Below are 27,191 nucleotides of genomic sequence, written 5' to 3' on the forward strand. Positions count from 1 at the left end.
GCATCTGCATATGGGGTCTGGTAGGGATATTTATTTGTATGTGTATACATACATATATACACACATAGATATATTTGTATGCTCCTTATTGTGTTCCATCCCCTCATCTGTAATCTGTAAGTTCATTACTGATCCCCCCTCCTCCATATGTAGTGTATTGTGCCCCGGTGCAGGTGTTTTTCCATTTATGCTGTTTACAAGTGCAAACACTCCATTGAGCTGTAAAATCTGTACTGTCTGTGGTCCCACAGAAACCCTCTTGGGTTACTTACCTAAAAGTTGTTACCTTGTGTTTCCTCGTAATTGGCATGGTTCATCTTACACATAGCAGCAGCATTACAGCGACACTGCTGGGTGAAGACATGTAGTCAGGTGCTGCTTGCTGCTGGAAAGCCGGGATCTAGGGGCCTGGCGGAAGTGCATCAGGACTATGAGGCGCAGCCGTGGGGTCACCCCTCAGGAGCCATAGTTACATCCACCTCCTATGTGCCTTCACATGACTTGAGGTTACACGTGTCAGCATGGAGGAAGCGCTGAGACACTATGTGGTGAAGCCTGATAGTGGCGGCTGCACCTGATTAGACCCACATCAGCCGCCAGCCAGAGCCGGGTTAACAATGGGGTGGATGGAGCTGCAGCTCCAGGCCCCCCATTGAAAATAAGCCCACAGCAAACTGACAGCATTGACACGAAAAAAAAACTGTCAGAAGCCTCCTCTCTCCCATGCCTTTGCCTCCAACACTCTTGCCTGACATATCATGGTGCCGTGCAGGCAGTCTGCTGGCTGCCCCTCCTCCTCCAGTCTCTCCTTCACTGGGGGTCCTGCTGCCACTTTGATAAGCTCCGCCCCCAGACTGTACAGGAGCTGCTGCTGTAGGAAGCCTGGCAAGTGTAATGGCTTCTTGATTAATGTGTGTATACTGTTTGTGTGGTGTGTGTACTGAATGTGTGTGTGTGTGTGTGTGTGTGTGTGTGTGTGTGTACTGTATGTATATGTGGTGGTGTGTATAGTGTGTACTGTGTGTGTGCAAGTATATATGTGGTGGTGGTGGGTGTGTGTGTGTGTGTGTGTGTATATGTGGTAGTGTTTGTGTATAGTGTGTACTGTGTGTGTGCATGTGTTTTCATATGTGGTGTGTGTGTGTGTGTGTGTGTGTGTGTGTATATATGTGGGGTGTGTGTATGTGTTTATATAGTGTGTACTGTGTATATATGTGGTGGTAGGTGTGTGTGTACTGTGTGTGTGTGTATATATGTGGTGGTGTTTGTGTGTACTTTATGTTTGTGTATATGTGGTGATGGATGTGTGTACTTTGTGTGTAGTGTGTACTGTGTGTGTATATGTGGTGGTGGGTGTGTGTGTTTATAGTGTGTACTGTGTATGTGTATGTGTATATCTGGTGGAGGGGGTGTTTGTGTGTACTTTATGTGTGTGTGTATATGTGGTGGTGGAGATGTGTGTGTATGTGGTGGTGGGCTTTGTGTGTGTATATGTGGTGGTGGGGGTTTGTGTGTGTATATGTGGTGGTGGGGGGGTGTATATATATATATATATGTGGGGGTGTACTTTGTGTGTGTACTGAGTGTATATGTGGTGGGGATGGGTGTGTGTACTTTGCGTGTGTATGTAGTTTGTATTGTGTGTTTGTATATGTGGTGTGTATTGTGTGTGTGTGTGTGTGTATATGTGGTGATGGAGGTTTGTGTGTATATGCTATGTTTGGGATGGCTGCACTGATTCCTATTTGTTATATGAGTAGCAGCTAAGGAGGGAAGGGGTTCCACTAGCCCTTAGAAATTGGATGCTTAGCATATATAACTCCCAGGGTTCATCCTAAAATGAATAATATCACATATGCAGTCTACTTTTAAAATCTGGTATAATCCAATTTATTATGTTTTAAAGCATAAAACACAATATTATTTACAGTTTATATGGTTTATATAATGCTGGTGGACCTAATAGCGGTATACATAGACATGGGGTAGGCAATTATTTCAGCTGGGGGGCCGCTTAACACTTCCAGCGAATATTCGAGGGCCACACACAAAATATCTTGTATATACAATATGTATCACAAAAAATGCTGTAAGATTTTTATAAAAAAATATTTTATTATACAAAGCAAACAGAATAAGAAAATGAACACTGATACAATATAGAAAACAGTAAATGTCAAGGTAGGAGTACAAGGAACAGAAATGGAGGAAGAGGAGGAGAAGACAGAAAGAAGACAGAAAACAAGAGGGAGAAAAAATAACAAACACTCAAGCCTTCGTACAATCAAATGGAGAGTCCGTTTAGACTAACAATCAAAAGTGGAATTAACAATTACATAAAAGAGTCAGTGAGATGATTGAAACCTCTGATGCGCATTAACCAGAGAAGCAAAGTCAGGCATCATCTCTGTTTTCGCAATCCGGAGAACAGCTGCAAGGTGCTCATCATTCATGGAAGATCTGTGTTTTGACTTGTTAAATTTCGTCACAGAAAATGCCTGCTCACATATGTAGGTTGAGCCAAATAGCACAAGCATCTTCCGCGCATGAGCCTTGATCTTTGGAAAGTTGACCATTGAGCGAGGCATAAAACCGTGGAAGAGGTTCCGATTTGAATTGCTCTTTAAGCAAAGCATCACACTGCAGGTCAATAAGCTCAAGTTGAAGATCACAAGGAGCATTGTCGACATCAAATGTGAAAGGTGAGGAGACCAAAGATAAATCTTTTTCTATTGTTTTGAAATCATTGAATCTCCATGAAAACTCCCCATGTAAATCGAGTATTGATGATGCGCATTTTTCCAGATTTTCATCTGAAACAGCAACTTGCTGCAAAGTGCAGAAATGAGTGAACTGCTTGTTTCCTAAATGACGGGAGAAGAGCAGCAATTTTGTCATAAATGACTTCACGCTGAAATGCAGATCACAAGCAAAAAGACCCTTCCCTTGCAGTCTTAGATTTAATTCATTCATGTGGCCCATAACATCAACAGAAAATGCTAAATCAGATAGCCAATCCTTATTTTTCAGCTGGGGAAAATCGGGTTCTTTTCCTTTCATGTTTAGAAACACCCTAAGCTGCTCTCTCAGCTCCCACACTCTTTTCAAAACATTCCCCAAGCTAAGCCATCTCACATTGGTATGATACAGGATATCTGTGTGCTCAGCTTCAGTCTCCTCTAGCAGAGCTACAAATTGTCTGTGATTTAATCCTCTTGCGCGAATGTAGTTGACCACTTTTGTAACGGTGTCCACCATGTTGCTTAATTTTAAAACACTTTTACAAAGGACCTCTTGATGTATGATGCAATGTAGAAGACAATTTTGAGTTCTGGATTCTTTTCACTGACTTGGTCTTGAATTCTTTTTAGCAATCCAATATTTTTTCCTGTTAGATTGGGGCTTCTGTCAGTTGTCACACCAGCCAATTTTTTTCCCACTCCACTCCAAGTTTGGACACACACTGATTTACAGCCTCCAATAAATCCTTTCCAGTTGTTGTATCTTTCATGGACTGCATTGATGCCAGTTCTTCTGTAATGTCAAAATTTTCATTGATACCTCGAATGAAAATCATCAACTGGGCTGTGTCTTTGACATCACAACTTTCATCCAGTGCTAAAGCAAAATATGACATATTGTTGACTTTCTTTTTTAATTGCAGTTCCATATTCTCGGATATGTCCTCGATGCGCCTCACAACAGTTCGCCGTGACAAGCTAATATTTTCAAACATTTCTTTCTTGTCTGGGCACAATATTGCAGCAGAGTCAACCATACATTCCTTTATAAATTCTCCTTCGGTGAACGGCTTACTGTTCTTGGCGATTTTGTGTGCTATTAAATAGCTCACCTTTGTAATTCCATCCTGTGCAGATGACAATTTTGTGAAAAATGTTTGCTCTTTTTGGATTCGAGCAACCATCTCATTGGCTTTCTCCAATTTGTCTTCAGCAGATACATTTTTATACTTCAAAGCATGCTTTGTCTCGAAATGGCGATTTAAATTATATTCTTTGAATACTGCCACGGATTCCTTACAAACTAAGCACACTGCTTTTTCACCAACAAGGTAAAAAAAATATTTAGGAGTCCATTCTTTGTGTAATTTTCTGCATTCACCGTCTATCTTTCTTTTGTTTGTGAAACTCATTTCTTAGTCAGTTGATTTTAAATCAAAATCAAAATTTAGGCAAAAAATATAAACAAGACTCACACAGTGGTGCGCATTACTGACATCTGTATGATGTTTTTATGTTCTCCGATGTTTGTATGGCTTTCCTCCCACACCACAAAAATATACTGGGAGGTGTTGCAGAATTCATACTGTAAGCGCCAAAAGGGCGGGGACTGATATGAATGACAAATATTTGTAGGAGTAAGTCCTGGGCTGCGCAGAGACTGCACAAAGTAGATTTTTGCAGCTCTGAGTACACATACGATCACACACTTGCACAGGCGAATTTACACTCCCCCTGGGGGCGGCGAGTACCCAAACGCAGGACAGCAAAATAAGAAGCACAGCGATCAAGTCTGCATCAGCCCCTTAGTCAGCAGTTGCAGCAAAATGCAAATGCAGCCAACTCAAAATAAGACCCGTTATAGGGCCCAAGTCAGACACGATCACTGCTGTGCGTTTTCGCACAGCAGGCGATCGGGTTTGAACTGTGCATACACTGCAATGTGCAGGCACATCAGTCCGCAGCGCCGGGAGGGTGCGAACACAGCGATCGCACGGGCGATCGCAAGGCGATTGACAGGAAGAGGACGTTTGTGGGTGGCGTTTTAGAGGAGTGTCCGGAGAAACGCAGGAGGCACCAGGCATTTCGAGGGAGGGTTTCTGACGTCAGCTCCGGCCCCGATCATCGCAGCGGCTGAGTAAGTACTGGACTGTACAGAGACTGCACAAACTTCTGTTTGTGTAGCTCTCTTGCACATGCGATCGCACCCCTGCACAGCGATTACCACCCCCCCCCCCCCCTGGCGGCGACTACCTGATCGCAGCAGTGCAAAAATCGCCTGCTAGCGATCAGGTCTGAATTAGGCCCATATTTATGTGTATAACTATAAAAACATGGTATATATAACTATAAAACACCACAATATACATTACGTTGCATACATAGTTTTTTTACAGGCACAATACAAATGTCTAAAAAACACAGTAATCCAGTAATAACAATAAAAAAAAAAAAAAAACCACATTGCTGAAAACAAACAAACAGCACCCTGTGTAATGCTGCAGCCTCTACCCCCCCCTCCCCATGACCCATATAGCAGTCTATCCTCCCCTCTCTCCTGAACCTATATAGCAGCCCCTACCCCCCTTTCGCCACCCTCCCCTAAACCTATATAGCAGTCCCTACCCCCCCTTTCCCCCCTCCCCTAAACCCATATAACCGTTTTAACTCCCCTCCCCTGAACCTATATGGCAGCTTTAGCTTTATCCAGGGGCTGGCTGGACAGGGGTTTACCTGTTTGTCACACTGGCAGACGATCCTTGCTGTCCGATGATCCGCGCTGCTGCTGCCGCCCGGAGTCACTGCTGATGTGGCCTCTGCCCGCTCCTGCTCCCGCTCGCTGCCCGCTGCTTCTTCTCCTCACTGGCTGCCGCTTCTTCTCCTCACTGGCCGCCGCTTCTTCTCCTCACTGGCCGTCGCTTCTCAGCCGCCGCTCCTGCTCACTGCAGTGCCCGCCCCCGTGCCGCCCAGCGCCGCCCCCTTGCCGCCCAGCGCATGACAACAGAGGAAATCCCTGTCAGCTGACCCTGTGACGTGACCGGGATTTCCTCAGCGGCGCCGCATCTGGGAGCAGTGCAATGACAAGTGGCTCAGCCTGTCGGGCTGCTTGTCATTGCACTCTGGTGGGGCACAGCGGGCCAGGCAGGATCGGTCCGCGGGCCGCATGTTGCCCACCCCTAACATAGACAGTACATGAAAAACAAGAAACATCTAAAATTATACTTGCCTACTCTCCCAGAATGGCTGGGAGGCCCGGAAAAGCAGTCAAGTCTCCCGATTTTTGCAGTCCCCTATGCCCGACTGCCCACTTAGTGAGTAAAGTGGGCGATCTGGGCAGTCGATGACGCGATCCTTGTTGAATCGCATCATCATAGAGCGGGGGGGTGGCTTAAATGACGCGCCTCTCCAAGCAGGCCCCCGTACTGCCTCTGTCCCACCCTCATTCTGCCTCCACCTCCACCCCCTCTGCCCATCATTGCCCTGCTCCGCCCCCTGCTGAGCCGACCTGGCTGCTCTCTCCCGGAGGGAGCAGCCACAAAGTCGGTAAGTATGTTTAAAATGCCATTTGAATAATGCAGTGGTAAAAAGGAATATTTTTGCTGTCCAATTTGATTGGAGCAAAATCCCTGTTTTCCCCTATTTTTCCTAAGGAATACATCCTAAGGAATACATTTTTCCCGTTTTTACCTATATGTACAGGCAGTAGCGGATCTTGCCACGGGCAAGCAGGACTTTTGCCCGGGGCGCCGCCTTCCGGAGGGCGCCGCACCATGGCAAGATCCACTACTGCTGTGCCCTCCGCTGCCCGCTGTGTCCCCCTGTGAAGGGAACTAGACGCGTAGCGTCTAGTTTCCCTTCATGGAGAGGACCTTTGCTGTGCGGTGCGCGATGACGTCATCGCGCACCGCACAGCATTTCAGCGGTGCTACTACTGTACAGGGGGCGTAACTGACCTATGCACTGCCCGGGGCGCAAAAAGGGCACGAACCGGCTCTGTGTACAGGTACAAAAGCGCTGAAGGGAGAGTAAACCGCATAAGGCGTATCTACCTATATTTAGATTTTTCTCCACTCAAATAGGACAGCAGAAATAATCCTTCTTATAACTGCATTATTCAAATGGAATTTTACATGTTTAATTGTTTCTTGTGTTTTTGTCATGTATTGTACTGTCTATGTATGCCGGTATTAGGACCATCAGCATTATATGAACCATATAAACTGTAAATAATATGGATTTATTATGCTTTATATCCCAGTAAATTGGATTACACCAGATTTTAAAAGTAAACTGCTTCTGTGTGCATATGTTGCATACCTCCCAACTGTCCCGATTTTCGTGGGACAGTCCCATTTTTGGGGTCTGTCCCTCCTGTGGCCCCGGTGTCCTGCGGTGGTGGTGGTGGGGAGCAGTTGGAGGCTCCCTATCACTCGCAGCTATGCTCAGTTTAGAGCAGAGCAGTGGTAAATAGACACTATGCGCATGCGCACACAGCGTCTATTCCAGTGTGACAGAGGGACTGGCGAACACTTTTGCATCTGACTGCACAAAAAAGTTTTTTGTGGTTTCTGAGTAGCTCTGGACTTACTCAGCCGCTGCGATCACTTCAGTCTTTTTGGTCCCGGAATTGACGTCAGACACCCGCCCTGCAAACGCTTGGACACACCTGCGTTTTTCCAAACACTCCCAGAAAACTGTCAGTTGACACCCACAAACGCCCTCTATCTGTCAATCACCTTGCATTCGGCTGTGCGAATGGATTCTTCGTTAAATCAAGATGGCCATTACAGACTCCCTGACAAAGACCCCAATGGGTGGATATGCGTAGGAGAACCATCCCCTGCATGCAAGCAGAATCACTACTAATCAGAGCTCTATCCAAACTTATTTCAGGTTCCCCACCACCTGAGAGCAGGACCAATAGAGACTGGAACACGTTTTGGAACTATTTAGGGGCTCCCTTCATTATGCTAAGACACTTCATACACAGGGCGGGATGTACTAATGTACATCGCCGCCCTGCGCCACGATGCTGATCGCATATGTACTAACATATGCGATCAGCATTGTGGAGGACAGCTCTTCCGATAAGAGCTGACCTCCGCGATGCGCAGCGGCAGCCTGACTTCCGGGATTCGGGCCGGGAGTCAGTCTGCCCATGCGCGGGGTGACGGGGGCGGCTGCAGGGCATGCTGGGAGGGATCCGATCGGATCCCTCACACAGCGCCGCGGAGAGAAGCCCATAGCTAAAGCTGGCGTACCCCGCCACGGCGCTGACCTGCCGGCCGGGGGTTAGTACATCAGGAAAATGCGGTAAACAGGGAGTTTACCGCATTTTCCGCTAAGTACATCCGGCTCACAGAGAGGTGGGACGCCATCCTCTAGTGGACATAAGACTAATTACCCTCCCTCTATAGGTACACTACAAGTACCAGCAACCCCCCATCTTTTCATTTTTTCTTTTTCTCATTCAATTCTTTCTATTGAAATTTCCATATTTATTTTATCAAGAGACAACTGTGATTGTTATATGATTTGTGATATCTAGAATTGTTGTCTGTCTATAACGAACTTAGTAAATAAGCACATCCAAATATTCATTGCCTGACAGGCACAGTTACAATCCATTTCACGGTTAGTTTTTTATAGGGAGGTTTTTGGGGAAGCCCCCCTCTTACAATCTTGCTGCTCACAACAATATACCCGTATCAGGGAGCACAAAGTGAAATCTTCTAGTCACATTAGTTACATTGCTTACCTGCCTTTGTCACCTGAGATAGTGACTCCTAGATCCCTTTCCTCCTCAGTAGTTCCCAGTATAATTCCATTAATACTATATTTATCCTTTATGTCACCAGAGATAGTGACTCCTATATCCTTTTCCTCCTCAGTAGTTCCCTGTATAATGCCAATACTATATTTATCTTTTGTCACCTGAGATAGTGACTCCTTGATCCCTTTCCTCCTCAGTAGTTCCCAGTATAATTCCATTAATACTATATTTTGCCTTTATGTCACCTGAGATAGTGACTCCTAGATCCCTTTCCTCCTCAGTAGTTCCCAGTATAATGCCATTAATACTATATTCATACTTACCTACTCTCCCGGAAGCTGCGGGAGGCTCACGTTTTTTGGGGTAGCCCCCCGCACCCCCGGAAGAGTGGGCAGGTCTCCCGCATCCTGCTCGCACCCTAGTGATGCCAGCAGGATGGAGAGATAATCTCCCATATTTGCAGGTCCGTCGGGTGGGGAAGGGGTTAAAATGACGCAAATCGCGTCATTTTAGCCCCGCCCCCTTCCCGCGGGCCGTGGTATTTTCCGATATGGGGGCGGTGCTTGGTGATGTCACAGTCCGCCCCCGCCCCCTGAATACTTCTGCAGCGTCTCCTCTCCGGGCTTCTCCCGGAGAGGAGAAATACAATGTAGGCAAGTATGACTATATTTATCCTTTGTCACCTGAGATAGTGACTCCTAGATACCTTTCCTCCTCAGTATTTCCCAGTATGATGCCATTAATACTATATTTATCCTTTATGTCACCTGAGATAGTGACTCCTAGATCCCTTTCCTCCTCAGTAGTTCCCAGTATAGTGCCATTAATACTATATTTATCCTTTATGTCACCTGAGATAGTGACTCCTAGATCCCTTTCCTCCTCAGTAGTTCCCAGTATAGTGCCATTAATACTATATTTATCCTTTGTCACCTGAGATAGTGACTCCTAGATCCCTTTCCTCCTCAGTATTTCCCAGTATGATGCCATTAATACTATATTTAGCCTTTATGTCACCTGAGATAGTGACTCCTAGATCCCTTTCCTCCTCAGTAGTTCCCAGTATGATGCCATTAATACTATATTTAGCCTTTATGTCACCTGAGATAGTGACTCCTAGATCCCTTTCCTCCTCAGTATTTCCCAGTATGATGCCATTAATACTATATTTATCCTTTTTGTCACCTGAGATAGTGACTCCTAGATCCCTTTCCTCCTCAGTAGTTCCCAGTATAGTGCCATTAATACTATATTTAGCCTTTATGTCACCTGAGATAGTGACTCCTAGATCCCTTTCCTCCTCAGTAGTTCCCAGTATAATGCCACTAATACTATATTTATCCTTTATGTCACCAGAGATAGTGACTCCTATATCCTTTTCCTCCTCAGTAGTTCCCTGTATAATGCCAATACTATATTTATCTTTTGTCACCTGAGATAGTGACTCCTTGATCCCTTTCCTCCTCAGTAGTTCCCTATATAGTGCCATTAATACTATATTTATCTTTGTCACCTGAGATAGTGACTCCTAGATCCCTTTCCTCCTCAGTAGTTCCCTGTATAGTGCCATTAATACTATATTTATCCTTTGTCACCTGATATAGTGACTTCTAGATCCCTTTCCTCCTTAGTATTTCCCAGTATGATGCCACTAATACTATATTTAGCCTTTATGTCACCTGAGATAGTGACTCCTAGATCCCTTTCCTCCTCAGTAGTTCTCTGTATAGTGCTATTAATACTATATTTATCCTTTATGTCACCTGATATAGTGACTCCTAGATCCCTTTCCTCCTCTGTAGTTCCCAGTATAGTGCCATTAATACTATATTTAGCCTATGGATATTTGAGATCCAAGTGCATGATTTTGCATTTTTTGGCATTAAACTGCAATTGAGGTGGTAATGGAGAGAGGATGAGATGAGGAGGGGTGGGGTAAATGGGACTGGAGCAGCAGAAAGGGCAGTTGGGTATTAGAGAGGTAATGGAGGGAGAATGATATACGGTAATATGTTTGGGGTAAATGGGATTGGAGCAGCAGAAAGGGCAGTGTGGTATTAGAGAGGTAATGGAGGGAGAATGATATAATAGGTGGGAGTAAAGGGGTTTGGAGCAGCAGAAATGGCAGTGGGGAATTAGAGGGGTAATGGAGGGAGAATGATATAATAGGTGTGGGGTAAAAGGGGTTGGAGCAGTAGTAGAAGGGAATTGGGCTCTGTAACAGGGAAAGGTAATGCAGGAACTAGAGAAGGGGTCTTGGATTTTATGAAAGATGAATAAGGGAAATTGAGACAGCGTGAAGTAGGTGGTAAGAGTGGAGCCATGGGAGTATCAGAGGGGAGTACATTGGGGTAATAGAGTAAGCTGGATGATGGTTTCCTTAGGGTGGGGGAGAGGTGTCTGGAACAGGAGTGGAGGTAATAAAGGATGAAGGGATAAGAGAAGGATGGGAGGTGTGGAGTGATAGAGGGTAATTACACTTTTGAGGTTAGTACAGGGGACAGGAGTGTAAAAGTAATGAAAGTTGGGGTAATAGAGGGTGGGTGGATGAAGGAGGCAAACTGGCGATAATAGAGGGAGGGTGAGGTAATTGGTAGTGGGGTTGTTAGAGGGAGGGGAATGGGGGTGATTGCGGCTGGAAGGGAGAGCTGTCTGGGTACAATAGGTGGTCTGGGGGGTAATTCCAAGTTGATCGCAGCAGGAATTTTGTTGGCAGTTGGGCAAAATCATGTGCACTGCAGGGGAGCCAGATATAACATGTGCGGAGAGAGTTAGATTTGGGTGTGGTGAGTTCAATCTGCAATCTAAATTGCAGTGTAAAAATAAAGCAGCCAGTATTTACCCTGCAGAAACAAAATAACCCACCCAAATCTAACTCTCTCTGCAAATGTTATATCTGCCCCCCCTGCAGTGCACATGGTTTTGCCCAACTGCTAAAAAAATTCCTGCTGCGATCAACTTGGAATTACCCCCCTGGAATGATAAGGGAGGAGAATGAGCAAACTAGAGTAGGGGGCTATGGCCTTAGTGAAAATGGAGGGAAGTTAGTGGAACTGGAGCACCGGGAAGGTGAGAGTTGTACAGGGCAACAGTGCATGCTGGCGCTATATAACTGCATTGGGGGTCTGGGCATGTGGCCCCCCTATCTCTTTTAGTTGTGGGGGGGGGTGTTCTGCTGAATTGTGGGTGCACTGTCCGTGTCCATCTGAAAAGCCCCAGCAATTCTGTGATATATGTATTACCTCTTCCATACTATGTCCATGCTGCTCTCTGTGGGGCTTATATGGTGTGATGTCCTGACAGCTGGTGTCTCTCTTCCAGGCATGCAGATGAAGAGGTCAGAGTGGAAGCAATGCAAGTCTAATGCTCAGGTGTGGAGAACCAGGGGTATGGAGGAGTCCCAGTGGAAAGTAAAGGGATCGGTGACTGACCAGTTCCATCCAGAAGGTTGGGACCATCCACTATCTGGGTGTGTAGGCTTGTCCATTACTCTGTATCTTCCTGTCCATCTTACCTCCCTCTCTGCAGGCCTTTCCCTCTTCAGATTGGCTGCTTTATGTCATTATAGAGGTGTTCCCCGTAGCACCATAGGTGCTGTGATCATGTTATAGCATAAGTCAGGGGGGATGCTTCAGTTACCTGCTTATTCCAGTTACCAAATTCTCCAATATGTGTTTTTGAGAATACACCTACACAACCCTGACATGTGTCCCACGTACCTGTATATCCTGCACGGCGCTGTCCGCAGTGCGTTACCTGTAATCCCAGCAATCTCCCATATCATTGTACCGTGCCCCTCATATACCCATCACATACACAAGGCTCCAATATGTGTCAGTGAGAATACACCTGTACCCAGGGCCGTAACTAGGTGTGTGCGTAGTGTGCTCCGCACATAGCGCTGCAGGGTAGGGGGCGCTGTTGACAGCACTTGTCAATTATAAATGATCTAATTAATTTCACTTGCAGTTTCCTCCCTTTTTGAAGCCCAGCGTCTACTAACCCCCACTCCTTTTGTCACTAATACCTATACAGCATTTATGGACTTGACTTGAGAGCTCCTTGTTGCTCAGTCGCACTGTCCTTTATTACATTTCAGGATGCTGATGTGCCCAGGATACAAACCCATTGCCTATGACATTGCAGTCGGACACACTATTAATTGAGCTATCTGCCCTTGCATAGAAAGCTAGAGAATTCCAAGCTGGAGAGTTCTAACAATTTGAAGTTTACCTTGTACATTTTGTAAAGGGGTGATCAGCATTACCTGTAATCCCAGCAATCGCCCATATCATTGTTCCATGCCCCTCACATAACCCTCGTATACACATCACCCTGTCACCTTACCAGACCCCTGTATTTATACCAAAATAACATAGTGGCAATTGGAGCCTATACCAGCATACATAGTAGTAACTGTCACAAAGCATAAACACTCAAACACGATTGTAGTTGTTATTTTAGTTTATTGCTGTTATAAGTTGTTATATTCTAGTTGTATATAGATGTTATTTTTTGATGTTAAAAAGTTGGTATATGAGGATGGTAAATCATAAGTCAGTTGTTACTTACATCTGTAAGATGGGGAGCTGATGTAAGTATCTCGCTGTAAGAGGGTTAGTCGGATCTCTTTGGTTTTCTGCCCAGCTTTGCTCTTATCCACTGGAAAACATTTCTCTTGGGTGTTTTCTCTGTGCTGTGGGCGTTCTCAGTGTCTTCCTCCTTACATCTTCTCCGCAGCTTGCTCTGTATCCAGGTCCTGACATTGTATTTGGGCTTTTTATTTATAGCACCAGTGGTGGTTTTGTCAGGAGTATGGCAGGCACTTGTGTGCGGCTCGGCCTCTTGTATAATAGTGAGGCCGGGATGTCTTTTCTCACCTGGAGATGTTTTCTGGGTGGTAGTGTAAGGACATTCATGGCAGATGTTTGTATGTGGCTCGGCCACTTTCATGAGATTAAGGCTGGATGGCCTACTCCAGCCTAGAGACGTTTTCTGGGTGATGTTGTCCAGAACCTCATGCCAATCGTTTATTTGTGGCTCAGTGTCTTTTATGTGAGTGAGGCCGGGAGGTCTTGTCTTGGCTGGAGATGTTCTCTTGTTGGTGTTATTCAGCCATCCATCCCACACATAAAATTTCACCTTAGGGTAGTAATAATCTGCCTCAATGATGTCTTCCTCATCGCTGTCATCAAGTATGATAACGGTGTCAATGGTCTCAGTATTGCAGAGGTCTTCTTCTGCACTGATGTCATCTGTATCCCCATCAGGTGTATCTGCCTCTCTGCCATCATCCTCATCCTCATCATTATCATTATCACCAGTACAGACGGTTGGGTAATAATAACTATCGGAGCCCGTCTCACTGGTGACATCATCCTCTTCTTCCTCCCCATTGTAGTATACCACTTTTGGGGCATCTTCCATTTCAGCACCGACATATGATGTTAAAATTGTGCCGAACGTCACAGCGTGGTAAGTGACCATTTGAAGGTAAATGTCATCGTTCATGTCCGCCTCTTTTATTAGAGTGAGGCCGGGTGGTCTCTTCTCGCCTAGAGACATTTTCAGTCTCAGGCTGATAATTCGCTATATTGAATTTCTCTCTCTTCAAAGCTCCTTCACCAAGCAACTCGTATTGAGAAGTGAGGTTCCAGAGGCAGCAGCCAATTATTCCGTGTCTGTGATGTCACAGTGTACTGGCTGACTGACATCATCACCAGCCATCAGCACCAGCCTGAAGAAATGTCCAGCTTGTTTATTTCATCAGTCCATACAGGTGTATGTATCCGTGTTGATGCATAATTACATACAACCTTCCTACATTATATCCTTCTGGGAAATTTAAACAAAACCCCATAAACCCAGTTTTAAGAACGATTAAGTATACAAATATATATATATATATATATATATATATATATATATATATATATATATATACAGTATTTGCTGGCGTATAAGACTACTTTTTTGCCCTGAAAAACATGCCTCCAAGTGGGGGGGTCGTCTTATACGCCGGGTGCACTTCAGTTGGGATAGACTTAGCTGCCATAGTGGCCTTCCGATACTCACCCGGTGCCCATAGTGGCCTCCCGATGCCCGCCCACCTCATTCTACTCACCATCCAGTATCGCGCGATATCCAGTGCGGCCGCGGCGGGTCACTAGTGCCAATTACAGGGAGATGCAGGGACTGGCCGGAGGCGCTGCAGTCGCGTTGTGGCCGTACAATGGTGACAATGACAGGTACTGTAATGGCACTAATACTAATGGCACTCATGTGAAACCGGTAACACTAAATGCACACAGGGGTATACTTTTATACATTTTACAACTTTCTCCTCGCCCCCTCCCCACTTCTTATGCATACCTTGATAAATACTCCCTATCCAAATCTCTTATCAGGTCATAATATACAGTATGTCACAAATCTGATGTTCTTTTACGTTTTATTTGGTGTGTGGAAGGGGGTAGTCTTATACGGCGAGTATATAACAAACTCTATATTTTGAGTGGAAATGTTGGGGGTCGTCTTATACGCCCAGTCGTCTTATACGCCGGCAAATACGGGGTATATATATACACATACACACAAACAGAAAGTTCAGCACTCACCATAGCAAGCTCACTTATCCTCACAACATCAATAAATAAATGATGGGGGTTTAGTTAGTGAATATGCCAATGCACGGAAGCCTGCAAACCGCTCGCCAAGGTACCCCACCTTCTTGCAGGTCCTACACTATCACAAAGTCTCAAAAATTAAAACCTGGCAACTGTATCACACATAATATAACTGCACACATGCCCACTAGGTTTAATGTGTATCTGCCATACATCTTTTGGCTTTTAAAGGTACACTAGTCACCTGACTCTGGCTGATAAATTACTAAGGAGCAGCAAGAAGGTGGGGTACCTTGGCGAGCGGTTTGCAGGCTTCCGTGCATTGGCCAATTCACTAACTAAACCCCCATCATTTATTTATTGATGTTGTGAGGATAAGTGAGCTTGCTATGGTGAGTGCTGAACTTTCTGTTTGTATATATTTGGGTTGGTGGCCATGGGCTGCATGCACCCCACCCTATGAGTGGTGAGTGCAGACATTGCACCCCGCTTCTGGGGTGGTGAGTGCTGTAGTTTTCTAGATTTGTTTGCATGTGTATATGTATATTTCATATACTTCATGAGTGTGCTGGTTTAAAGAGTTGTATGGTGGCCTATACAGACAGTAGATATGTATGTGTAATATATATATATATATATATATATATGTATGTGTAATATATATGTATATTACCGACCCGAATATAAGCCGAGGCACCTAATTTTACCACAAAAACCTGGGAAAACTAATTGACTCGAGTATAAGCCTAAGGTGGGAAATGCAATTCTAGCCGTACACAGCCCTCATAGTGCCAGATATGCCCTCATACTGCCAGATATGCCCCCACAGTGCCAGATATGCCCTCCTGCTGCCAGATATGCCCCACAATGCCAGATATGCCCTCATGCTGCCAGATATGCCCCACAGTGCCAGATATGCCCTCCTGCTTCCAGATATGCCCCACAGTGCCAGATGTGCCAGATATGCCCTCATGCTGCCAGATATGCCCCACAGTGCCAGATGTGCCCTCATGCTGCCAGATATGCCCCACAGTGCCAGATATGCCCCCATGCTGCCAGATATGCCCTCATGCTGTCAGATGTACCCTCATGCTGCCAGATATGCCCCACAGTGCCAGATATGCCCTCATGCTGCCAGATATGCCCCACAGTGCCAGATGTGCCCTCATGCTGCCAGATATGCCCCACAGTGCCAGTTACCGTACTTACCCTCCGTCGCTCCCGCGCTGTCTTCTGAAGGAGGGACACGGAGGGCACAGCGCGCGGCTCTCCTGTGTCCCTACTGCGTCTCCGGCGGCAGCGGCGTGTGTGTGTTAAAGGAAGTGCCGGTTCGTGCACTTCCTTTAACACACACACGCTGCTGTTCCCGCCAGAGATGCAGGAGGGACACAGGAGAGCCGCGCGCTGTGGCCTCCGTATCCCTCCTAAATACTGAGTCGAGTATAAGCCGAAGGGGCTTTTTCAGCACACAAAAAAGTGCTGAAAAAGTCGGCTTATACTCGAGTATATACAATATAGATTATATATATACATATATATATATATATATATATATATATATATATAGAGAGAGAGAGAAATAATACATATATATTACACATACATATCTACTGTATGTATGGGCCACCATACAACTCTTTAAACCAGGACACTTATGAATATATATATATATATATATATATATATATATATTTTAGTGTGTATGTGTATATGTATGTGTAATATATATATATATATATATATATATATATATGCACACAGTGTCCGGCACTCCAATATAAACTTTAAACACGCCCGGTGCCCTCACAGCCATAAAGAGATAAGTAGAAGATGTTAACAGGCGGCACTCACAGCTTAGTAGAAACTGGTAAATGAACGGACCAGATACCGTGCAAGTAGATCAACGTTTCAATTTATGCAATTGTCGTCAGGATACATATAAAATACAAATGCTCTCACCTTATATCCCCACCGATGTGAACACTTCTCCCGCCCGCCGGAGCGCCAGCGCAGGACGCCGAGGCGGGACGCTATCTGATGACGTAGCGGCTGACAGCCGTTACGTCTGCACCAAACCCATCACCATAGTGACCATCTAAACAAAAACACAGCGCTGCATTCAGGAACGATCCATGGAAACAAAGCCTACGTAAAATGCTAATAAGATCAAATCGGACCACATGTAGACTTATTCATATATCAAGAATTGTCCTTTTTTAGAAACATGTAGGAAATACCTTCAATATACAAAACATCGCATTAAAGGATCACATATTCAGTATGAACCAAAATTACAATGAAAGAAATAAACCATAATCAATATGCATAAATGAAGATAAAAAGGAAAAAAGGAAATCACCTCCTAGAAACAGGATAAGGGAAGAGTTTCATTGAGACCACGTGGGGCCAAGACATCCAATTTGGATATCCACCTGGCCTCACATCTCAAAAGGGCAGCCCCTCTGTCACCTCCTCGTAAGGATAACGGGATATGATCTATCATGCGGTACTTGATGCTGGCAACACTATGTTTGAATTCGGCAAAGTGTCTGGCCACTGGCTGATCACTCATGCCAGTGGACAATGCCTGTCTGATAGCAGACCTGTGTGCCGTCATCCTTTCTTTGAACTTTCTGATGGTTTTGCCAATATAAGAAAGTCCAAGTTATATGTCCATGCGGACTTTCTTATATTGGCAAAACCATCAGAAAGTTCAAAGAAAGGATGACGGCACACAGGTCTGCTATCAGACAGGCATTGTCCACTGGCATGAGTGATCAGCCAGTGGCCAGACACTTTGCCGAATTCAAACATAGTGTTGCCAGCATCAAGTACCGCATGATAGATCATATCCCGTTATCCTTACGAGGAGGTGACAGAGGGGCTGCCCTTTTGAGATGTGAGGCCAGGTGGATATCCAAATTGGATGTCTTGGCCCCACGTGGTCTCAATGAAACTCTTCCCTTATCCTGTTTCTAGGAGGTGATTTCCTTTTTTCCTTTTTATCTTCATTTATGCATATTGATTATGGTTTATTTCTTTCATTGTAATTTTGGTTCATACTGAATATGTGATCCTTTAATGCGATGTTTTGTATATTGAAGGTATTTCCTACATGTTTCTAAAAAAGGACAATTCTTGATATATGAATAAGTCTACATGTGGTCCGATTTGATCTTATTAGCATTTTACGTAGGCTTTGTTTCCATGGATCGTTCCTGAATGCAGCGCTGTGTTTTTGTTTAGATGGTCACTATGGTGATGGGTTTGGTGCAGACGTAACGGCTGTCAGCCGCTACGTCATCAGATAGCGTCCCGCCTCGGCGTCCTGCGCTGGCGCTCCGGCGGGCGGGAGAAGTGTTCACATCGGTGGGGATATAAGGTGAGAGCATTTGTATTTTATATGTATCCTGACGACAATTGCATAAATTGAAACGTTGATCTACTTGCACGGTATCTGGTCCGTTCATTTACCAGTTTCTACTAAGCTGTGAGTGCCGCCTGTTAACATCTTCTATATATATATATATATATATATTCCATAGACAAAAAACCTTACGGTTTCACATGTCCCATTAAGGCTTCTTAGACATGATCGAAATTTCAGAAACCTGTTGTAACTCTTCCACTCAAACTCCAAAAAGCAATGAAATTCCGATCATTAAGGCTGACGCCTTAATGGACGTGTTCCTTGCGCAATACAGATATGGTATGCCATCACAGCCTGTGGGTAAGTGCAGATTCAGCACTCTCACAGAGTGAGATTGCTGTCACTCACACAATGGTGGAGCTGCTAATTCACAGATTTGTGTGCTCATTGGAATACACACATGCAGTCTATGCAACTGAAGGTCTGAGCAGTTTTGTGGTGCTCCCATCCCACACAGTGCCCACAACCATCCCATTCGGTCACCACAACAATCCCACCTTGTTACAACATCCTTCTAACTCCATACATCCATCTCACTTAGTATACACATTTAGCTCCCTCAAACATCTTGGTTAATTGCTAAAACTATAATACCCCATCTACGGTCTATGCATCTACACTTACTTCCCCTATACACCCCCATGCTGCCCTGTCTTCCCCAATCCCTACTGCTGTGTTCTCCCATCTGTGCTAGTCTGTACTAACTTATCTGTACCATCTGTCTTTCCCCACCTGTGCCTTGTCTGTACCACCGTTTCCTGCTCTCTGTGCTGCTCAGTGTTTCCTTCTTCAACGTCACTCTGCCTCCTTCAGTACATGGCACACTATCTTCTCTCCCATCTGCACCAGTTTTCTACCCATCCATGCCAGTGTTTTCAACCCATCTGCACCATTTCCCCCATCTGCACCGCTCTATCTCCCTTCCCATACTTGCTGCTTAATCTACCCCCTATCCACACCACTCTTACCCCATTCATGTAGCTGACATCCTGAAGGTAAATTTCGTGGATCCTGCGCTCTTGGCAGGGGATAACCGCTACAGCCCACCCCCCAGTGGTCCGGAAACGCCTCCGTTGTGCAGACCATGCCCTGCTATCAATCAGGCAGGGTGATCGCAGCCAGTGAAATGCTGATAGCATCTCACTGGGCTCCTGGGGTACGCACGCGCAGTGCGGCCATTGCACGTGCGCACCTCACAAACTAATTCAGACTGCGATTGCTGCTGCTGCGGTCTGAATTACCCCCTGTGTTTCTTTGTCCCCCCCATCAGTGCTGCTTAGTGTTCCCTCTATCCACACACTTCTGTTCCCCCATCCACACCGCTCTCCTCCCTCCAATCAACAACACTCTTACCTCATCTGAGCAGCTTTGTCTTCCGCTCAGACCTTCAGTTGCATAGACTGCATGTGTGTATTCCAATGAGCACACAAATCTGTGAATTAGCAGCTCCACCATTGTGTGAGTGACAGCAATCTCACTCTGTGAGAGTGCTGAATCTGCACTTACCCACAGGCTGTGATGGCATACCATATCTGTATTGCGCAAGGAACACGTCCATTAAGGCGTCAGCCTTAATGATCGGAATTTCATTGCTTTTTGGAGTTTGAGTGGAAGAGTTACAAAAGGTTTCTGAAATTTCGATCATGTCTAAGAAGCCTTAATGGGACATGTGAAACCGTAAGGTTTTTTGTCTATGGAATTTCATCGCTTTTTTTAAATTTATTTTTTTTATTCAGAAATGTAAAATTTCACTGTAAGAATAAACATTTGATTTTTTAAATGTTTAATGAAAATGTTCGTATAACATCACTGTTCTGTGCAAAATAATTTTATTAACCAAAACGAATTGTTTAAGGTCCATACACACTTAACGATTTAATGAGCAACGTCGCTCATTTTCCCCCTCCTTGAGCGACGTCACTCGTTTTATCGTTAAGTGTGTATGCCGCCAGCGACGAACGATGCGCGGCCCCGCTGGTCAGCAACAATCGTCGCTGTCGGTAGGTCATGCATGAAGGATGTGGACTGTCGTCCACGACCTTCATGCAGGGCTGGCGGGGGCGTGACGTCACTGAGCGATATGAGCGGTCATATCGCTCAGTGTGTACAGTCGGCTGCCGGCCGGCCCGGGAGGGGGAAACATTAGACGATGTCGCTCACAGAGCGACATCGTTTAATGTGTATTGGCCTTTAGACTTTAGTCAAAATATTTTGCTGCCTTTGCAGCTGATGCAGGGAGGGGGGTAGGCGGCAGCAGCCTGTGACTGAGGCTGGAGGTAGGCGTGAAATGCATTGCTTGTACGTGTGAGTGTGTGGTGTCAGGTGCTGCGCGTGTATGTGTGTGTGTGTGTCAGGTGCTGCCTGTGTATCAGCTCCTGTGTGTGTGTGTGTGTGTCTGATGGTGCGTGTGTATGCATCAGCTGCCGCACGTGTGTGTGTCAGGTGTTGCGGGTGCATATGTGTGTGAGTATCAGGTGCTCCGCGTGTGTACAAGTGTATGTCTGGTGCTGTGCATGAATACGTATGTCTGTGTCAGGTGCTGCACGTGTACATGAGTGTGCGTCAGGTGCTGCACGTGTACATGAGTGTGCATTAGGTGCTGCGCGTGTACATGAGTGTGCGTCGGGTGCTGCGTGTGTACATGAGTGTGCATTAGGTGCTGCGCGTGTACACGAGTGTGCGTCAGTTGCTGCGTGTGTACATGAGTGTGCGTCAGGTGCTGCGCGTGTACATGTGTGTGCGTCAGGTGCTACACGTGTCTATGTGTGTGTGAGTAAAGTGCTGCATGTGTATGTGTGTGTCTGATGGTGTGCGTGTATATGTATGTGTCAGGTGCTGCATGTTTATTTTATTGTGTCTGATGCTACGTGTGTGTCAGGTGCCGCACGTGTATATGTGTGTGTGTCAGGTGTTGCGCGTGTATGTGTGGGTCAGGTGCTGCATGTTTATTTTATTGTGTCTGATGCTACGTGTGTGTGTGTCAGGTGCCGCACGTGTATGCGTGTGTGTGTGTCAGGTGTTGCGCGTGTATGTGTATGTCAAGTGCCGTTCCTCTTCTTCCCATCCCAGCTCTCTCTGTAGAATACAGCTCTGCACCCAGAGAGAGGGAAAGACCAGGGGGCTGACCACTGCACTGCTCACTTTTTGGTCATGATATCGGCCTCCTGTTTCTTCCAGTGCTGTGTTCCTGCAGCCCAGCCCTCCCTGTTGATCCAGAGAATCAGCCCTTCCTTCCCCTGCCAGAGAGAGAGAGCCCGAGGCAGAGACACTCTTCCCGTAGCTGGCTTACCCCCAGTACTTCAGCACTGGCCATGCGGCAGTCAACAAAGGAGACCAGCAGGGGGTTCTGGCAGCATCAGCTGTGGCCGCAGCTGGATCGGGGAGGCCTGTAGTGTCTGAGGTGGGCAGCACTTCCTCCGCCGCTGTCACCTTCCCCTGCCGGAGAGAAAGCCAGAGACATACCCTTCCCGCAGCTGGGCTACCCCTAGTACCTCAGCGCTGGCCAGGCGAAAGTCTATGGAGGGGACCGGCAGGGGTTTCAGGCCGCAGCAGCAGCGGCCGCAGCCAGATCAGGGAGGCCTGCAGGGTCACAGCTGGGCAGCACTTCCACCAACACTGTCACCTCTGTGCTGGGCATGTACACCAGTCCGTATGGACGGAGGTGTCCACAACAGGCAGCAGTATAATGAGTCAGACAAACTCATTACACGCTGCCCACTGCTGCGCCGCATGCCCTCGATGGAGGAAGCCTAGATGCGGTCCCCAGCGGCAGCGAGGGAGAAGGGTGATCACATCACCCTTCAACCCGGCACCTCACAATCAGCTGGGGATCTGCAGTAGCTTCATCTCTCTCTTCCTCTCCCTCTCTGACAGCACAGCAGCCCCTCTGGGTCCCATGTAGCTCTGCCCCCCTGCTCACAGTTCACTCGGCCTCTCCTGATTAAAAAGAAAATAAGAGCCTGAGCTGCTGCTCAGATGCGAGGAGGGGACGGGCGGTAGGTCCTCTGTGAGTACACTACACAGCAAAATTAACTCTGACTCCTCACAACAGTGTGGACTGCGGGCGACGTCAGATGCCAATTTGGGTGTGCTTGCCGCACTACCTGCCCATCAAGCCCAACGTGGTGCCATGGTGCCAGCCCCGCCCACTATACGGATTCCATTTTGTATTAGGAACCCTATAACAGCATTCCGACATCCCTCCCTATGACGCTGCCATCCATACACTGCCGCTCTCATACATCCGTACACCGCCACTCTCATACATCCGCACACTGCCGCTCTCACACAACTGTACACTGCTGCTCTCATACATCCATACACTGCCGCTCTCATACATCCGTACAACCCCGCTCTCATACATCCGCACACTGCCGCACTCTTACAGCCGCACACCATCGCACTCTTACAGCCGCACACCATCGCACTCTTACAGCCGCACACCGACGCAGTTATACAGCCGTACATTGCCGCTCTCATACATCCGCACACTGCCGCTCTCATACATCCGCACACTGCCGCTCACATCTATACAAACATAGCCTCCATACATCTACACATCCAATCCCCGCGCAAGGGAACACTGAAATCACTATCACTTTTGCCCGGGGTGTGACCACAGCCAGCCACTACTCCGGCCACCTTCTTGTGACACCAAAATGCATCTTACCTATCATCAGGGTGGTGCTGCTGCTGGGGGTGGGTTGCTGCCTCAGTCTCCTGGTTGGTGCTGCGATTGGAGGGGGTACTGCTTCCCTGTGCTGCCACTGTCTCCCGGATCATCGTGCCGCTGGCTGAATTGCAGCTTGACGCTACTGCTGCCGGGAGTAACAGCATCCTGGCTGTTGTTGCTGGTGGCTGCCTACTGCTCATTGCCGCCGGAACACTGACCGGCTCGGCAGTGATGCTGGCGGAGGAGTAGTGGCGGTGGGGTGGGGGGGTGCCTGCTCCCTTCCCTCGAGCATGCCGCAGTGTAAAAAAATAAATAATAAATAGAGAGCATACCAGGGTGAGAGTCTGTATGGATCACAGTGATTACACGGGGCACAGCATAAGGACACCTTGCTGTGAGGGGCTCTGCCCACACAGATTGCTGCACCCTCTCTGATGTCAGCCGCTGCCCTCTCGTTCTCTGGGCGGCCAGTTCCAGTGTGAGGTAGGAGAGGAAGAGAACACACAGGAGAGCAGCCCTGATATATAACAGAGGTGGAAGTTCTATAGGCAGCAGAGACGGAGACCAGCCAGCCAGTCTCCCAGTGCCCTGATCACTACACGCCGCCAGCACAGCATTACAGGAGGGTCCTATAGTGCTGCCCTGAGCTAACAGGTGTGTGTACCAAGTGTACCCCGTACAGTGTGCTGCGCCCTGGTGTCTCTGAGAGGGGTGAGGTCACCGTGCCGCTTTAGTATATGGCTTTTCCTTAGTACTGTACGTTACAGCCCTGCACTAGTAGTGGCAACTCTGCCCTATGTGAACCTGTGAGGTTATTTTCCTATTTACAGAATAACCGGGGAGAAGGCGACCATATTGCGGCTCTCAAGTGAAGGCACTCTAGTACACCCCCTGCTGGCGGCCACTGTGCAGGCGCAACAAATTGAAATGCCCGATCTCTATAATGGGGCATATTTCTCTTAATTAAAAAAAACCTGTAACTTTCTGAAAAACCACAACCCCAAAAGGCACTTCACTGGGACATGCTCTATCTAATAAAACAAACCCCAAGTCATATATACATATATATATATATATATATATATATATATATACACACATACATACACACACACTCATGTATATACATGTATACACAAATACACGTATGTACATGTTTATGTATGTATAATACACTGATAGAGTACATTATATTTATGAATTAATTGCTTCCCGATTCTGCAGCAGCATCATCAGCACCACCAGTGTTACTCACAGTCACTTCACACTGACTGCTGCACAACATCACTTAATTTCCGGGCCGCCCGCCACCTGGTGAAGAGACATGGGAGATGAAGGACCAGCAGTGCCATGTTGAGCGGAAGTATTGTGAATTAGTTACCCACACACTCCTTGTGACACCTGTTCCCCGTCTGCCCTCCCACCCGCCGCCTGCCGTCCGGAACCCGCACTGACAAGTAAGTCTCAGCAGAATGTGTCTGCCGGCGGCTCCCAGTCCCCAGTGGTGTGGCGGCCGCGGCACACTAGGACTGAGAGACCGCAGCGGGAGGAAAGCACAGGTGGGCGGGAGGAGAGCATGGGCGGACATCACCACGTCACATTGCAAGGTGACGCCAGTCCCCCCAGTGAGGCCGCCGACGAATGCACTCAGCATAGTATTAGCAGCAGGCAGAGGGGGGGCGGGCGCAGCGGTGGTGGGAGGTACGGAAATGAGCTGCAGGCTAGGCTCCACCGATCACACACTCAGCGATCACTGTGCTACAGCAAGCGTGGCGTGCAGCGGTGCTGGACATTAGGGAGTGCCTGTGCGCACCAGGCACCCCCTGTACGCACGCCTATGCGCTACCACCCCCCATATGCCACACTACATCACTATGCTATAGCCCTCCCATATGCTGCACTTCATAATTACACTATACCCCCCATACAACATACTACATCACCACACTACACTACTCACAATAAAATTAAAACATCCCAGTTCCTCATTCTTAATGAGCTCACGTGAGTTCTCTCCCCAAAGGAGCTCCAGACCAAGTAACAATGAAGACACCAGCAGCGTGTAGGGGGCAGGCCTGGTCCACTTGTCAGGAGAGAGCAGTCACTAGAGGGTAAGAAGGGGGCGGGGCCTAGTCCTACAGACGGGAGAGAGCACAGACAGGAGAGAGCAAGGTACAGGGGTAGAAGGGGACGGCTGATGTGAAGAAGGGGGGGGGCCTATTCTTACAGGCTTTCAAAATTCGACGTTTTAAAATTCGACATTTGACAAATTCGACTTTTCTGCAATGGTACAAATGCAGCAATTCGACAAAAGTATATTCAATTGAAGTTTGTAAATTCGACAACAGTGCTTTTAAACAGTAAATTCGTCATTTTCAATCCGCCACACTTTGCAGGCGGAATCTAATAAATAAAAGTTTTTGTTTTTTTTGGTAATAGCATATCTATATTAGAAGGGATTAGGTACTTGGTTTGTCTTTTTTGGAGGCACAAGTATTATTTATATATTTTTTAAAAGATTATTATTTTTTAAATGGAATGTAAAAAACCCGGAAAAAAAAATTGCGTGGGGTCCCCTCTCCAAGCATAACCAGCCTCGGGCTCTTCGAGCCGGTCCTGGTTCTAAAAATCCGGGGGGAAAACGGACAGGGGATCCCCCGTATTTTTAAAACCAGCACCGGGCTCTGCGCCTGGTGCTGGTGCAAAAAATACGGGGGACAAAAAGAGTAGGGGTCCTCCGTATTTTTTACACCAGCATCGGGCTCCACTAGCTGGACAGATAATGCCACAGCCGGGGGTCACTTTTATACAGTGCCCTGCGGCCGTGGCATTAAATATCCAACTAGTCACCCCTGGCCGGGGTACCCTGGTGGAGTGGGGACCCCTTCAATCAAGGGGTTCCCCCCCCAGCCACCCAAGGGCCAGGGGTGAAGCCCGAGGCTGTCCCCCCCATCCAAGGGCTGCGGATGGGAGGCTGATAGCCTTGAGAAAATTGAAAGAATATTGTTTTTTCCAGTAGTACTACAAGTCCCAGCAAGCCTCCCCCGCAAGCTGGTACTTGGAGAACCACAAGTAGCAGCATGCGGGAGAAAAACGGGCCCGCTGGTACCTGTAGTTCTACTGGAAAAAAAATACCCAAATAAAAACAGGACACAGACACCGTGAAAGTATAACTTTATTTCACACCTGCCAACACACACATACTTACCTATGTTGACACGAAGCAGTCGGTCCTCTTCTCCAAGTAGAATCCACGGGTACCTGAAAATAAAAGATAATTATACTCACCTGATCCAGGTTCCAGATTAAATCCACGTACTTGGCAAAACAACAAACCGTACACCGGGACCATACGGACTGAAAGGCGTCCCATGTTTACACATGGGACCCCTTTCCACGAATGCAGACATCCGAATCTCGTGAGAATCCGACAGCGGGATGATGACGTTCGGGCGCGCTCGGGTTAGCCGAGCAAGGCGGGAAGGTTCGAACCTGCCTCGTGTAAAATGGGTGAAGTTCGGGGGGTCCGGATTCCGACGAACCGAACCCACTCATCACTAGTATATGCGTGTGTGTGTCAGGCGCTGCGTATCTGTGTCAGGCGCTGCGTGTGAGTGCGTGTCAGGCGCTGCGTGTGAGTGCGCGTCAGGCGCTGCGTGTCAGTGCGTGTGCGTGTCAGTGCGTGTGCGTGTCAGGCGCTGCGTGTGAGTGTCAGGCGCTGCGTGTGAGTGCGTATGCGTGTCAGGCGCTGCGTGTGAGTGCGTGTCAGGCGCTGCGTGTGAGTGCGTGTCAGGCGCTGCGTGTGAGTGCGTGTGCGTGCCAGGCGCTGCGTGTGAGTGCGTGTCTGTCAGGCGCTGCGTGTGAGTGCGTGTGAGCGTGTCTGTCAGGCGCTGCGTGTGTGTCAGGCGCTGCGTGTCTGTGTGTGTCAGGCGCTGCGTGTCTGTGTGTG

General features: G+C 47.2%; 1 pseudogene; it reads right to left on the reverse strand.

Annotated features, from left to right (window-relative positions):
- Positions 1-2,502: 2,502 nt before the first annotated feature.
- On the reverse strand, positions 2,503-3,395 carry LOC134934528 (general transcription factor II-I repeat domain-containing protein 2B-like; annotated as a pseudogene).
- Between the last annotated feature and the right edge of the window lie 23,796 nt (positions 3,396-27,191).

This window comes from Pseudophryne corroboree, chromosome 6 (genome assembly GCF_028390025.1).
Source record: "Pseudophryne corroboree isolate aPseCor3 chromosome 6, aPseCor3.hap2, whole genome shotgun sequence".
Classification (NCBI taxonomy): domain Eukaryota; kingdom Metazoa; phylum Chordata; class Amphibia; order Anura; family Myobatrachidae; genus Pseudophryne; species Pseudophryne corroboree.